Raw genomic sequence first — 15,253 nt, 5'->3', positions numbered from 1 at the left:
CTTGTGGAGTGTCCCAATTAACTAAAATTGTAGATGAAATTTTATTGTAAACAGATCAGAGTGTTAATAAATACAATCTAAAATGAAACTATAAGTAATTTCAGAGCAAAGGCACACAAAAGAGGATTACTACCCCGAGTAATAACCCTGATGTGGGGTTTAATGAAAGATCAGCCTAAGTCATCTCTTTATTCCTTAAAGCTGGGAGGTTCTAAGGGACATGGTGGATCTAAATTTATTTATGGCTAACCCTATTAAAGTGTTGAGAGAATGTGTTCTTTCTTAGGGGTGTCCATCCCCCAGAACCATGGACTCTCTCTTCATGGGGACCACAGTCTACAGCAGGGTTTCTAGCCTCAGCACCATTGAGCTCTTGTGCCAGACCAGACTCTGCTCTTCGGGACTGTCCTGTGCACTGTGTGGCAGCAACCCTATATGCCAGTAGCATCACTTTGCCCTGCTCCCCGATGTGACAACCAAAAATGTCTCCAGATATTGCTAAATGTCCCTTGGGGGGCCAATCGCCTTTGGCTGAGAATCACTTGTCTAAGGGGGAGATGGAGAGTCAGTAAAGAACAACACATGCAGAGCTGATCTTACATGCCAGGACAGGATGGATGGAAGGGAAGAGAGGCAGGCAGTCTTTTCCTAGCATATCACAGAAGGATTTGACACGGGCTGTGGGACCCGGGGGCGGGGGGGTCCCTTGAGGAAGTTTCATCTAACCAAGAGCTGAGAGATGCATGGAGATTAACCAGGTGGGAGTTGGGGAAGAAGAGAGGGCAGGTGCAGGGACCACAGGAGGAAGGCCTGGGGGGGATGGAGCAAGGCACAGACAAGGGTGCCAGGTGCTGCTGGAGTGAGGGACCTCGCAGGCCGGATGCAAATTCTGGTCTTTATCCCCAGAGTCCTCGGAAATCACTGGAAAGATCTGTACGGAGAATGATACAATCAGGTTGGTGCTTTACAAAGATCCCTTGAGCTTCTGCTGAGTGTAGAAGGCCCCCGAGAGGCTGAGAGTGGAGGAGGGAGCCTGTTAGGAGGTGCTACAGACAGCCAATTGCTGGTAGACCAGGGAGGGGCAACAGGCAGAAGAATGGCCGGTTCTAGAGCTAACAGGTGGTAAAACCAAGAGGACTGGTGATGTGCTGAGTGGGGAGGGGTGTGAGAGAGGAAAGGTCGTGAGGAGGACCTCTTGGTTTGGGGTGTAGGAGCATGGCCGGGGGACCACAGCTTGCTTCTGACCACTGGCATCTCTGAGGAGCCCACCATGAGCCAGACTCCCCTATTTCCTACTCAAGAGCCGAAACCCAAGGCAGCCCTGGGGAGCAGGATGGCTTTCCTGCCAGAGGAACATGGCCCAGCTTTAAGGACCTGGCTGCTGGATAAAAGCAGAGATTGGTTTTGACAGGGAAGCGTCCTTTTGCTCCTCAACGGCCCAACTCCGGTTCAGTCAGAGAGGTTTGCTTTGTGCAACTGAGAAAGCAAGGAAGGGAGAAATTAATGAAGCATTCCCACTGCCCTGCAGTAACCCAGGAGGCATCGCGCTGCCTGCCGCACAAGTGCCACCAGAGCAGGGACATCAAAGAATCCGAAGGCACCCAGGGTGATATGACAAGGCACAGGCACTAGGTGGAGCCAACTTACTATTTTTAAATACCCCAATTTATAGTTTCTCAAGACAGAATAGAGGGGAGTGGGTAAAAAAATCAGGAAAAGATCTATACCCCCATCTTTCCAAATACTAATAAGGAAGCAAGGAGATTTATATATTGGGAATCTTCTATACCTCATAATGATGATCATGTCAGATTTCCTAACAGTTACATATTTTCTCACCTCCCACCATGTTCTTATTTATCTTTCCTATTCTGAAGCTGTTCACTCCCCTGCTCCAATTAGTGGTGAGCTATATGGAGATGCATCTCTTTCTAACAGCTACATCATAACCACATAAATAATTCTATCACCCACATGCAGATGCAACCATTCTTATTTATTTTTTGAAATTAAAATAACTGAGTTTTTCTGCGCAGATTTAAGGTGATTCATATTAATGTTTTTCTTAAAAAGAAACCCAAGTAGTACAAAAAAGAGGAAAGTGAGGAGGAAAAAAAACATCCCAGATCCCAATACCCAGAGATAACCACTGTAAACACTGGGAGATCCAACATTCAGATTCTCTCTCATACACATGTAAAAGTACATACACACAATTTGATGTATAATTAATGGAATAAAAGGGTGCATATGGCACTGTAACTGAATTTTTCTTGTGTTTTACTCAAGAAGTCATGGATATATATCCTTGTCAACAAATATAGTTTGGTGTCATTGTTTTTGAATCCCACTGTCTCAATGTACTAGAAAATCTTAAGCTCAAAAAGGAGGCAGGTCTGGTCCCACTCCAGTGAGATCACCTGCCAGGAAGGGAATTCTGTAACTCAGGGGCCTCCAAAGATCTGTGCTTGTCCCAGACTGCACACCAGAGGAGCCCAGGCCAGGGGCCTGCAGGCTAGGGAGCCCCTGCCCAGCTTATGGGAAGAGTATTCTGAACAGAAGCTCCTTTTCTGCTCTCCATCCACCTCACCCCCCACCTCCACCTCCCTGGAGAGTGAGGGTTTTTCTGGGCATAGTGGGCTAGATTTGGAGGAGGCATTTGTAGAGTACTAGGAGGACCTACAATAGAGGTTGGCGAAGTTTTCCTATAAAGGGCCAGATAGTAAATATTTTCAGTTTTGCAGGCTATATGGACTCTATTCTAACTATTAAACTCTGCCTTTGAAGCACAAATCAGCATAGATAATATATGAAAACATTTCAATGAATGTGGCTGTACTCCAATAAATCTTTATGTATGAACACTAAATTTCAATTTCATGTAATTTTCATGTGTCACACAATATTCTTTTCATTTTTTTCAACTGTTTAAAAATAAAGTCATTCTTAGCTCATGGCTATATAAAAAGTGGTGGTGAGTGAATTTTGGCCAGTGGATCAATAGTTTGCTGATCCTAGACCTAGAAGATAAAGGGAGGCCAAACCTTTATTTGAAACACGTTTACTAAATGCATTTGTATGCTTAGCACCAAATTCTGCCCCTCAGCACAGCCTGACAGGCCCGCTCCTCAGAGCTTCGATTCTTCCTAGCACTTACTACTACATGGAGTTCTATTACTGACTTCATTGATTATCTGTAATAATCTGTCCCCCTCTCCCCCAACTAGATTGTAAGCTCTACGAAGCAGGGACCGTTTCTGTCTTGTTCAACTATTATCTTTGCAATTAAAACAGTGACTGGCACATAGTAAACTCTTCATAAATATTTGCTGAATGAATGACATGTTGGTTGAACATGGAAGAAAATCCATAATCTTTCCCTGGCCCCCAGCTGCTATATAACGTGATCCCTTCCCCCGTTTCCATCTCATGGCTTTCCATTTTCCTCCTCACTTCCTCATCTTTGGCAGCCCCCACCCAGCCTCCCTGAAGATCCAGCTTCAACATCACGCTTCCCCTGTGCGGCCGATGGGGCCGCTCTGTCCTCCCCACAGCCCCTCTGCCTCCCTCCTCACGCCCATCATGCTGTGTGCTCACCACCTGACCACCTCCAGGGCAGGGATGAAGCTCTTCATCACAAGTCCCTTGGCAGAGGTTCAAGTGTCACTGATGGAATGAGGGAAGGGATTTTGCTCTTCAGTCAGGGCCACTGATGAAGTTCTCATCCACAAAATCAGTGCCACACAATTTTTCCAGGGTCACCTCAGGAGCCAAGTTTGTGTGAGGATCTTGTCCCCAGTCTTTAACTCACACCTTCTGTAAGGGGATGTTTGCTAATCAGAAAAAGCATTCAGTCTATGGTGACAACAAAAATCCTAGTGTGCGTTAGCAGGTAGCTGGGGGAGGGGTAAGATGACCAGGCGTCCCTCAAAGAATTCATGCAAATAAGCAGGCAGCACCCTATTGTGCCTTGTGCATCCAAAGTTCTGCTTGCTTTTCAGACGGTGGAAATCCTTTCACATAACACCTTCCTCAAAAGCCCAAACATGAAACAGATGAAGCAGCACTATGGAGTTTTATAAATCAGTTTGGAAGAGCTGGTATAATAAAAAGAATGTGGGCTTTGGAGTTGGACCCATATGGACCTTCACGTTCTCATCTGTAAAATGGGTGACTAGGATCTGGCAATTATTTTCCTCACAGGGTTGGGGTGAGGATTGCAAGGAGTGCTGTGGATAAAGAAAAAGTTGTGGGACTCAGGCCCAATTGTACATACAGGGACAAGATATAGGGTCCACACAGTGTTTTTTAAAGTGGTGTGTTTTTTTTTTAATAGGTGTATTTTACATGTAAATCTGGATTTTTAAATTGGGCATGTATCCACACATGGCAGTGGTCAGCTGGAACAGCAAAGCAACTGTTCACTTTAAACTGGGGATGTGTGCTCATCTTTTTCCCCATAGTCCTCACCACTCCCCATTGCCTCTACCCAGCCCACTTCACCCACAATTACCTGGCCCCCAAGGCCAGGTGAGTTTTCCACTGGTCTAAAATGAGCACCAGGAGCACTGTCGGAGGCATTAGCAGGGCCTGATACCCACACCTTTCCTTCCCCTGACAATGCCATTGCAAACTGCACCTAACACAGGAAGTCTGCCAGACCTCTTGATAACACCCTTTTGCATAAAATTAAAGCCTTTTAACCATGCGGGAGGTGCCACACTTGGCTCTCTAAACAAATATCCCCTGTGAGATGCTCCTGCCATCAGCCTTTCCTTTCTCAGGGGCCTGATTAGGTTCCCACCAGAGTCTGATTACTTCTCACAGGCATCTAGAATGATGCTCGTTGCCAGCTCTGAGAATTTCTGCCTTCACTCTGAACCACCTTTAATTATGATCCCAAGCTTCATTAAATAATGAAGAGGCATCTAGCAGAGCACCCAAGGTCCTCTGATTCTAAATCAATGTCAAGGATATTTTCTCAGTGCTCCCACAAGCAAATGGTAGGTCCACCCTCCCCAACCCCACCCTCTTCATTTTGGGCTTTAGATAAACTAATGTGATAGGCTCTGTCTGAAAGCTGTGTAATTTCCAGGTGCCTTAAACTATTTGGACTTTAAGGCTCTTCCCTGGGGCTTTTTCCCAGCACCTGTCCCCTCTGAGTTTCACATGTTAGGAAATAGGCGAAACACTGATCAAGAGTCAAAGAGACAGTACAGCTCAAACAAAGCAATTTGGTGCAGATTCAGTATTTCACAATGCTTGTCAGCAGAAATGACACTGCTGCTTTCTGGGTGGGGGTTGCCTCATCTTACACCACACAGGGGAGGTACCAGAGGGACCAGCTTGGCCCTTCTCCCGAGGGACTGCCTGGACCTGGCAGGGAGAGAGAGCGAACTATCTCCTCTCAAAAGCACAAGGCAACCGGTCAGTTGGAACAGAGAGCCGCAAGCCTCGCCTCAGACTCCTTAAATGCCTGTCATTTCTTTATCGCAGGCTCAGCTCAAGAACCGTCCAATATACAGTCCTTTAGGAGAAATTTCCAAAGAAATGGCCTCGGGGAAGGATTTCTCTTTTTGAAGGGCTGTATCAAAGAGGTCTAGGTAAACACGAAATCCCCCACAGCAGACCATGTAGCACTTCAAACATGGAATCTTGGTGTTCTGGGGTGTCGCCTCCCCCATCCCTGCCCAAGAGCGGCAAACCGCACCAGGGAAGGTGCTGGAACTGGAACGAAGGAATCAAAGCAGGACGGAGCAAATCTGGCGTTTTTTGATTTACAACATCTGAATAATATGTAGTTGGAGCTGCCAGCTGCCAAACACATGCCATGGGCCAGGCTCTGTGTGTTACTCTCAGATCATCCACTCACACAAAAATTGAATCTAAGAGGTAGGTTTAATTGTCCTCCCCATTAAAGATGTGGACAACGGCATCTGGAGAGATCAAGTCACTGGGCTGGGCCAAGTAGACAGAGTGGGAGGAAGGTTCAGACTGGAAGCCCATCTGTGTGATTCCGAAACAGGGCATGGGAGATACGGTGGGACAGTTGTGCACTTTCTGCATACACTTCCCACAGCTGTTTTCCTATCTGCAAGATGACAATAAAGATGTCAGAAGGGTCACTCAAAGTGCTTAAAACATGAAAATCACCTCACACAGACACTATACATCACTACCGCAGCCTCTGGTCCATGGCTTTTTGAGCAGGCTAACAATCCTTTGTGCAAAAACCTTCCTTCTGCTCCCTTGTCCCTACCCCGACTCTACCGTCTCTGTTCTCAATGATAAATGGGAACAAGTGGGGTCTTTTGTCAATTTCCAGAGCATCCTCCAAATCCTTTGAGTCCCTCTCAAACTGGACGTAGCCCAATCCCCATTCTTCCCCCATCAGATATGCATCCTGAGCTCAGAGTCGCTCAAAAGCCATTGCGGGGATGCTGGAAACTCATGCAGTGGTGCCCAGCCCCCAAGGCCTTTACTCCATGCCATTCTGCACTGAGATATCAATAGTAATGAGTACTATCTGATGAGCCTAGCTCTGGGCTGAGTTGGTGCACTTCTTTCACAAATCATGTCATCAAATCCAAACTGTAATTCTGTGGGGCTGCTGGCTCCATCATTCCACTTCTGTTAGAGACCTAGATCTAAGAGACTCATTCATTCACTTACTCACTCTGGGGTCAGACTGCTTTGGTTCTGGACAAACCAGCTGTGTAGGCTTAGATAAAGCTTGGGTAAAAGCTTCTGGGATAAATGCATGAAATGCACACTGACTGATATGTAGGAAGTGTGCTATAAGGAACGGCTGTTGTTAAGTATGTACTGAGCACCTGCTACATGCCAGGCCCTTGACCAGCAACTAGGGATAAAGGTGAACACAGGTTGACCTGATCTGTGATCTCCTAGAGATGATGGCCCAGCGGGAGAACTAACATCAACCACTTAACTGCCCTAAAATAGAGTTCTTAACTTGGGGCTCCTTAGGGGCTCTGGAAAGAATTCACAGACGTCTGTGAAACTGGATGGAAAAAAGAGACACTTTCATTTTCATTAAACTCTAACTAAAATGTAGGATTTCCTTACATTTCAAATGTTGGCAACAAACTGCAGTAGCGTTAGCAGGATCTGTGTGACATCACCAATAAAAATCACAGATATATTCCTATTCAATTATAGTGTTTGCTAATATTTCAAAATTTCCTTCATGTTCATCATTATTTCAACACTACAATGGTTGGTTATTATCTGGGGCTAGATCTTGTAATTTAACATCTCTACCAAGAAGCAGATAAACTAGTATATCACAATTTAAAAATTATTTTGATTTTGATAATATTTGAGGATCACTGGCTTCCTTTGTAATCTATTGTATTTTATTTTATGCATCTAAAACTATCAATATGAGAAGAGATCCATGGGATTCATCACATGGCTAAAGGGGCCCATGGCACCAAAAAGGTTAAATACTCATGGCACTAAGGAATATACAATTACACGCTTTTATGGAAAATATTATAGTAGCTGTGCACAAAGGTTTATTAAAGTACCCTGACCTTGATTTGGGTTGGTTAGGGGAGAGTGATGTTTGAACTGCAATCTGAACAATGAGTAGGTGTTTATACATGAGCAGGAAGAAAGGAGGCTTGGATGTGTCAGAAAAAATAGCTTGTGCAAAGGCCCTGTGGTGTCAAAATTGGAAAGAAAACTAATGTGGCTGGTAAGCAGAGAACGAGTAGAAGCATGGTTTGAGACCAGACCCGAAATCTATTAAGTGCTGGAGCTGGACTTCATTCTAGGGTGGGTCTGATTCCAGAGGCCAGACTTTGCTGATTGGTCACCTTCTTCTGATTTGGGAGACCCTGGTGCACAGTTGCCCCCAAAGTCTGCCAAGCACTAGGAAAACTGCTCTCAAGTTTTAAATCCATGATGTCTTAACTGATTTAACCTGTAGTAACCTGTAAGCTTTTCTTCTACACCAGCCAATGGCATCTCTTCCATTCCCATGAATAAGCCCTGAACTATAATTCAAATTCAGTTTCTCAGCAAGCGAGTGTTAGGTGCTCTGGGTTGCAATTGCCATGAAAGACAGCAAATTTGAAAACCCTTTCTTATCCTGTTGGCTGTCTCTACTGTACTTGTAACAGTTCCATGCTCAGAAAACAACAGGCAGTGTCTGGGAAGGCAGAGGCAGAAATTCAATTCCACAGTCCTCCAAGTGTACATGTTTGATGTTCCCACATCATGCTATTCTTGCCCTCTCCTACCTCATTGGAGTTTTTTTTCTATATGATATCCCTCTTCTTCTGAGAGCTAAACGCCATGGGAGTTGTCCACATTCCGTGCAGGAAAAAGCATTGTTCAGCTCTGTGCTCAAGGAGGTGACAAAGTTCAGAATGATGCATCCTCCCCACACCACTTGACAACAGCTGTGTCTTGGATGCTAGGTGGAAGGCTGGATTCCATGTACCCCAAGGCCTTCCTTCCCTTCCACCTTGAAGATGCTGTGGTTTCCTGCCAAGACAGCAAAGTGAACCTATCCCACTTTAATTGAGCACAGCATCCTTTCTATGCCTCTTAACTTCCACCTTCTCCTCCTGCCTTGCTCTAATCATGGGTTCCATCTGAGGGCCTGTGCCAGAGACCAGGCTGCAGATCTAGGTGGGCAAATGCCCAGTACCTTTGTATTGTAGAGGAGTCTTCTCTGGCTGAGTCTCCTATTTCCCACTGCTGAGATGATGTTACAGTCCCCTTTATCATGAAGAAACAGCTGGGTCACTTAAAGTAGAGCCCTAAAGCTGCCCTTAGCAATGAGAGACTGATATTTAAATACCATCAAGATCTAAGATCCCATAAGCTGTCTTTATAAGTGATCCCAAGAGCCATGTGAAGAAATCAACTAGTGACCCACATATATGGGTTTGGCCAGCCTTTTATTTAAATAATTGATTCTAGATGATTATGACTCAATTGGTTAAGGTACCCTCATTTGTTTTCCATTAATCCTTAAAATTATTTATCTCTTAGAAATACTATCACTTAGGCTTGGAACCCACTATACTAAAAAGGAGTGTCCTGTTCTCCTGATATTCTCCTTGTCACTTTTGGATCTCTGCTTCCTTTTCATCTGCTGCTCTTTTGTTCTTATTTTGGCTGAGTGGGGGTGGGGTGGTAGGACGAACTCCACTATTTGGGTTCCGACCTCATTTCAACCCCCAGATGTGGCATCTGAACCAACTGGCCATTTGGTAAGGATGGCCCAATATGGTGTGGTTTCAGGGTCTCCCCCACCTGCATACTGCCCTCAGGCAGCCCTTACAGGGCTTGGTCAAGGGACCCAAGACAGAAACAAGGAGCCTGCCACTTGCATGGAGAGACTGGGCTATGCCCAGGTAGTGCCCCTTTAGTGGGCCTCAGTTGGAAATCACCAGTTCAGCCCACAGAAGAGAAGAGCCGCCTCCGCTCTTGGCTGCCTAAGCCTAGCAAATGGCTCCATATGCTCTACGGAGCTTGGGCTTTGCAGCCGGTGGGTGAAAATCAACAGTTTTAGATGGTCAGCCCACTCCTCACTGAGAAGGCTCCTCTCTTCTTGGAAGCCTTTCCTGGGGCTGGCCCAGAAGCACTGAAACCACATAGCTCCATGCACTTGATAATACCTGACAGCATTTAGTGTCAGACACAGGCAGTGCCTTCTTGACACAGGCATAAATTTAAAATGTGACAGTCAAGACATGCATTTTGGTCCAAGCCAATACTTTGGAATCACAAAACCAGTTGCAAGAGACTCCCAGGAGTAAAGCCAGCAACCATAACAAGCCCTGGCTGTGCTGAGAAGGAGAGAGGGAAGGATGGCCGGAGAGGACTCGACATGGGCCCCCACTTCTGTCTTTATAGTTGTTCTTTGATTCTCAGGCCTCGGGGGTAGGGGAGGTGAGACTGTTTCTTGGGCCATGAGAAAACAAGGGTTCTATCCATATTCCTGGACAGGTACCTAAAGAAAGACAACCTCAACTACCCGTGTTTATTTGAGGAATAATCAGTAGGAAGAACGAGGCAGATAAATGGTCTCCCAGCTACATTCCTCCTGTGGCTTCAAGGAGATGCACACAAAGGTCTTGGAGCCCCACGCATCACAGCCGTGGATGCTGGTTAGCAAGAAAGGGGACGTGTGCCACTCTGGGAGGAAGGACGCTGTTGACCTTGATGAATTTCCAGATTGCTGTTCATAAACACCATGGTGCCCACACAAATAAACTCAATGCCAGAAAAGATTTTTCTAGCATGCAAAGAAAAGCAGAAGGCAAAGGAGGGTTGCTAGGTCAGCCCTGAAGATCAAATTCTGCCTACCTGCCTGGAGACAGAGAGGAATTAGGTTGATGATAGATGAATACTGAAAACAACAGTCAGCCCCTGGTGTCTGTTACCAATATCAGCTCAACAGCTCCAAAATCTTAACAGCAGTGCTGCCAGGGAGCATCCTGATGCAGTGCCTGCCACTTTAACTGCCTCCATCCTCTGCTTTTAGGCTGTTCCTTGGGACAGAGAGGAAAGCCCTCTCTCCATGGCTTTTTTGAAATGAATGTTTCCATCCAAGGTGGCTTTTAGTCAGAGTGGAAGATGGCTTTCCAAATCCCAGGAACATCTCTTATTCCAGATACTGGGAGTGGCATGGGATCCTACTCCAAATGCCTGGCTATGCTCCCCTGATAAGAGCATCTAGCCTGGGCTAGATCATAAATGCCCAACTGTGCCAACTCTTATGGCAAGAATCTTTTATTCCTGGCCACCTGGCATCTATGGGTTAGCTTCATCCATCCATCCATCTTCCCATCCATCCATCCATCCATCTCTCCATCCAATCCAATATTTACTGAGAAACCAGTGGTGATCATCATAGCAACCTCTCTCCAACAATAACAACAACAACAACAACAAATGGGGGGCAGGGGGAGAGAGAGCGAGAAAGACAGTCTCACCCCTCATGGAGCTTATGGAGTAGTGGGAAAGCTAGATAGATATTAGGGGGGAAAAATCACACACAAAATGTACAATTCCAACTGTGATAAGTATGGTAAGTACAATAAGGGAAAGGTACTGGTACCCTGACACAAATGGCTGGGCCAAGGCATTCAGGAAACTTCCCTGGGGAAGGGACCCTTGAGCTGACCTATGAAGGCTGAGGAGGGGTCAGATAGGTACAGAGGTGGGGCAAGGGCCATCCAGGTTGATAGAACAACCGGCTGCGAGTGGAGGACGATTGGGGGACTGAAGTGTAAGATGCCAAGAGAAGTGAAGTACAAGATGGGGCTGGGGAGGGGACAGGCTTTAATGCATGAACTGCATTAAGGACTGTGGATTTCCCTGGAAAGGTTTCATCAAGTTCAAACAGCTTGGCTTCACACTTCCACCAGGAAAAGAGCATAGTCCCCTTATTCTGAAATGTGTTCTCCAATGATCATGTAACATGTTGTCCTGAGCATACAAAGAAGTCACTGCTGACTTATGGACAAGAAAACCCATTGTTTGTAGAGTACTTCCCATGTCTGAGACCCTGTACTATAGGTTCCATAGATTGTTTCATTTAAAAGGCAACAGGCTGAGGGTGTGTGTGTGTGATTATTATTTCTATTTTAGAGATAAGGAAACAGAGGCTTAGCTAATAACTTAAGGTCACTGATAGAGTTTGGATGTGTTGTCCCCTCCAAAACTCATGTGAAAATCTGATCCCCAATGTGGCAGTGTTGGAAGCTGTTTGAGTCATGGGGGCAGATCCCTCATGAATGGATTAATGCTCTCCCGGGGCGGGGGGTGAGGGGGGTCCTGAGTGAGATCTAGCTCTATTAGTTCCTGTGAGAGCTGGTGTTTAAAAGACCCTGGCACCTCCCCTCTCTCTCTTGCTTCCTCTTGCCATGTGATCTGCCTGTACCTGCTGCTGACTGTTGTTTTCTGACATAAGTAGAAGCAGCCCAAGGCCCAAACCAGACACAGCTGTTCTGGAATCGCAAGCCAAATAAACCTCTGTTCTTTATAAATTACCCAGTCTCAGGTATTCTGTTATAGCAACAAAACGGACTAACACAGATAATTGGTACGAGAGAAGTGGGGTGTTGCTTATAACAAATACTTGAAAATGTGGAAGTGGCTTTGGAACTGGGTGTTAGGCAAAGGTTGGAGGAGTTTGGAGGACTCAGAAGAAGACAAAAAGATGAAGGAAAGTTTGGAGTGTTTTAGAGACCAATTAAATGGTGGCAAGCAGAATGCTGACAGAAATATGGACGGTAAAGACCATTCTAAGGAGGTCTCAGATAGAAATAAGAAGGAGTTTATTGGAAACTGGCACAAAGATCAACTTTGCTATGAACTGAAAAGGAGCTTGGCTGCACTGTGTTCTTGCCATAGGACTTTGTGGAAGTTGGTACTTAAGAGTTGTGAACCAGAACATGTGGCGGAAGAAATTTCTAAGCAGCAAAGCATTAAGGAAGCTGCATGGCTGCTTGTAACAGCCCACACTGAGTTAGAGCAGAAAAGCCATGAGGTAAAGCCAGAATTTAAAAAGGAAGCAGAGTGTAAAGATTTGGAAAATTTGCAACCTGACCATGTGGTAGAGAAGCAGAGAGCATTTTCAGAAGAAAAATCCAATGGTGCTAAGATTAGTACAAAGGAAAGGGATTTTATCAGAAAAAGGAGAAAAAGGCCCTGAAGGCATTACAGAAACCTCTGGGGCCAACACTTCCATTTCAGGCCCGAAGACCTAGGAAGACAAAACGATCTTGGAGAACAGGCCTGAGGTGCCCTCTATAGGCTTGATGCCCAGGGCCCCCTCAAGAAGCTGCTTCCAGCACCAGCACCCCAGAGCTGCTTTGACTGCTCCAGCCATGGCTAATTTGGCCCCAGGTGTAGCTGGATGTACAGCTCTGAAAAATACAAGCTGGAAGGAAGCCTTGGCAACATCCATGTGGTGTTAGGTCGGCAGGCTTGAAGAAGGCTAGAGCTGTGGAGGCTTGGGAGCCTCCACCCCAATTTCATAGGATATAAGGAAAAGCCTGGGGGCCCAGGAAAAGATCGGTCACAGGGACAGAGTCACTGCAGACAACCTTCACTGGAGTAATGCCCAGTAGAAACATGGGGTCAGAGTTGCAGCAGAGAAACAACATGAGTGCCATGCCTAGTAGAGCTGGGAGAGCGGGACCACCATGGAGACCCCAGACCTCTGGAGCTACCAGAGTGGAACCCCAGCCTGGGAGAGCTGAAGTGTGGCCTACAGCCAGGAAAGCCAAGGAGTGGAGCTGCCCAAAGATTTGGGGACCCAAGCCCCACACCAGCATGCAGAGGAGGTTGAACACGGACTGAAGGTACATGATTTAACAGCTCTGAGATTTAATGCCTGCCCTGCTGGGTTCTGGACTTGTTTGAGACCTGTTACCCCTTTCTTTTGGCCTATTTCTCCCTTTTGGAATGGGAATGTGTGCCCTATGTTTGTCCCACCACTGTATCTCGGAAATAGATAACTTATATTGATTTCACAGATGGGACTTTGACTTTGTACTCTTGAGCTGAAACAAGTTAAGACTTTGGGGCTGAAATCAATGTATTTGTACGTGAAAAGGACAAGAGTTTTGGGGGGCCAGGGGCGGAATGTAGTGGATTGAATTATGTCCCCCCAAAACTCACTGAAGCTTGAACTGTGTCCCCAGGTTTCATATATTAGAAGCTTAACACCTACTGTGACTGTTAAGAGTGTGGGAAATCCTATTATGGTAATTGAAAGGTGGAGCCTTAAAGAGGTGATTGGATCGCAGGACTGTGCAGTAGTGAATGGATTAAAAAACGGTGGCCAGGGGTGTGGTTCTGATGGCTTTAAAAGAAGAGGAGAGTCTGTCTTTCTCTCTCTGCTATCTCTGCTTGCACCATCTTGCAATGTGAGACCCCTGGGTCACTGTCACCACTACCAGATGGCCTTTGGACTTAACAACCTTAGAAACTGTAAGCAATAAATTTCATTTTCTTTATAAATCACCCAGTTCCATGTATTCTGTTATAAGCAACACAAACAGACTAATACGGAAAATTGGTACCAAGGCATGGGGTGTTGCTATACAGGTACCTGAAAATGTGGAAGCAGCTTTGGAACTGAGTAATGGGCAAAGGTTGGAGGAGTTTGGAGGACTTAGAAGAAGACAAAAAAATGAGAGAAAGTTTGGAACATTTTAGAATTAAATGGTTAAATGGTTGTGACCAGAATGTTGACAGAAACATGGACAGTAAAGGCCATGCTGATGATGATATCTCAGATAGAAATGAGGAACTTATCTGGAACTGAAGAAAAGATCACCCTTGTTACACCATAGCAAGGAACTTGGCTGCATTGTGTCCATGCCCTTGGACTTTCTGGAAGATGGGACTTAAGAGTTGTGAACCAGAATGTTTGGTGGAAGAAATTTCCAAGCATTAAGGAAGCTACATGGTTACTTTTAACAGCCTACTCTGAGTTATGGCAGCAAAGGCATGATGTAAAGCCAGGATTTAAAAAGAAAGCAGAGCCTAAAGATTTGGAAAATTTGCATCCTGGCTATGTGGTAGAGAAGCATAGAGCAGGAGAAAAATGCAAGGGTGAAGCAGATAAACTGGCTGTTAAAGACAAGAGCTTTGTGGTGAGGCAGTCAGATGCTAATAGCCAAGACAATGGGAGAAAGGTCCTGAAGGCATTTCAGAAGTCTGGAAGGGCACCCCTCCCATCACAGATCTGGAGGCCTAAGAGGCCTGAGTTGTTGCAGAGGACTGACTTAGAGAGCGGCTGCCCTCAGGAACCTGGTCCCTGCATCTCAGCTGCTATGGCTGGAGCAGCCCTGCCTCAAGTGGCCCCAAGTGTGTTTCGTGCAGCAGCTCTGGAGAGAAGCCTGAAATCTTGGTGGCGTCCACGTGGTGTTGAGTCTGTAGGCCAGCAGAATATGAGAGCAGTGGAGGTGTGGTAGCCTCCACCCAGATTCCAGAGGATGTATGGAAAAGCCTGGGGACCCATGCAGAGATCTGCCACAGTGGCGGAGCCACCTCAGAGGCCATCTACTAGAGCAATGCCGAGCAGGAATGAAGGGGCCCTGTGAGAGCCCCCACTGGGAAATGTCTAGTACAACCAAGGCAGTGGGGCTGCCGCCAAGACCCCAGAACTGCAGGGTCACTGGCAACGTGCAATGCTGGCCCAGAAAAGCTGCAGGCACCAGCGCAGCTCAATGGGCTGCACCTGGCAGAGCTGTGG

General features: G+C 46.2%; 1 protein-coding gene across 1 annotated transcript in view; it reads right to left on the bottom strand.

Moving 5' to 3' along the window:
* LOC134390120 (receptor-type tyrosine-protein phosphatase gamma-like) overlaps positions 1-15,253 on the bottom strand; it is a 228,059-nt gene that overhangs the window by 39,205 nt on the left and 173,601 nt on the right. The gene's annotated exons all lie outside the window — the stretch shown is intronic.

This window comes from Cynocephalus volans, chromosome 11, assembly GCF_027409185.1.
Source record: "Cynocephalus volans isolate mCynVol1 chromosome 11, mCynVol1.pri, whole genome shotgun sequence".
In the NCBI taxonomy this organism is placed as follows: Eukaryota; Metazoa; Chordata; class Mammalia; order Dermoptera; family Cynocephalidae; genus Cynocephalus; species Cynocephalus volans.
The sequence above is the reverse complement of the archived record's forward strand: the minus strand, read 5'-3'. Positions and strand labels throughout refer to the sequence as shown.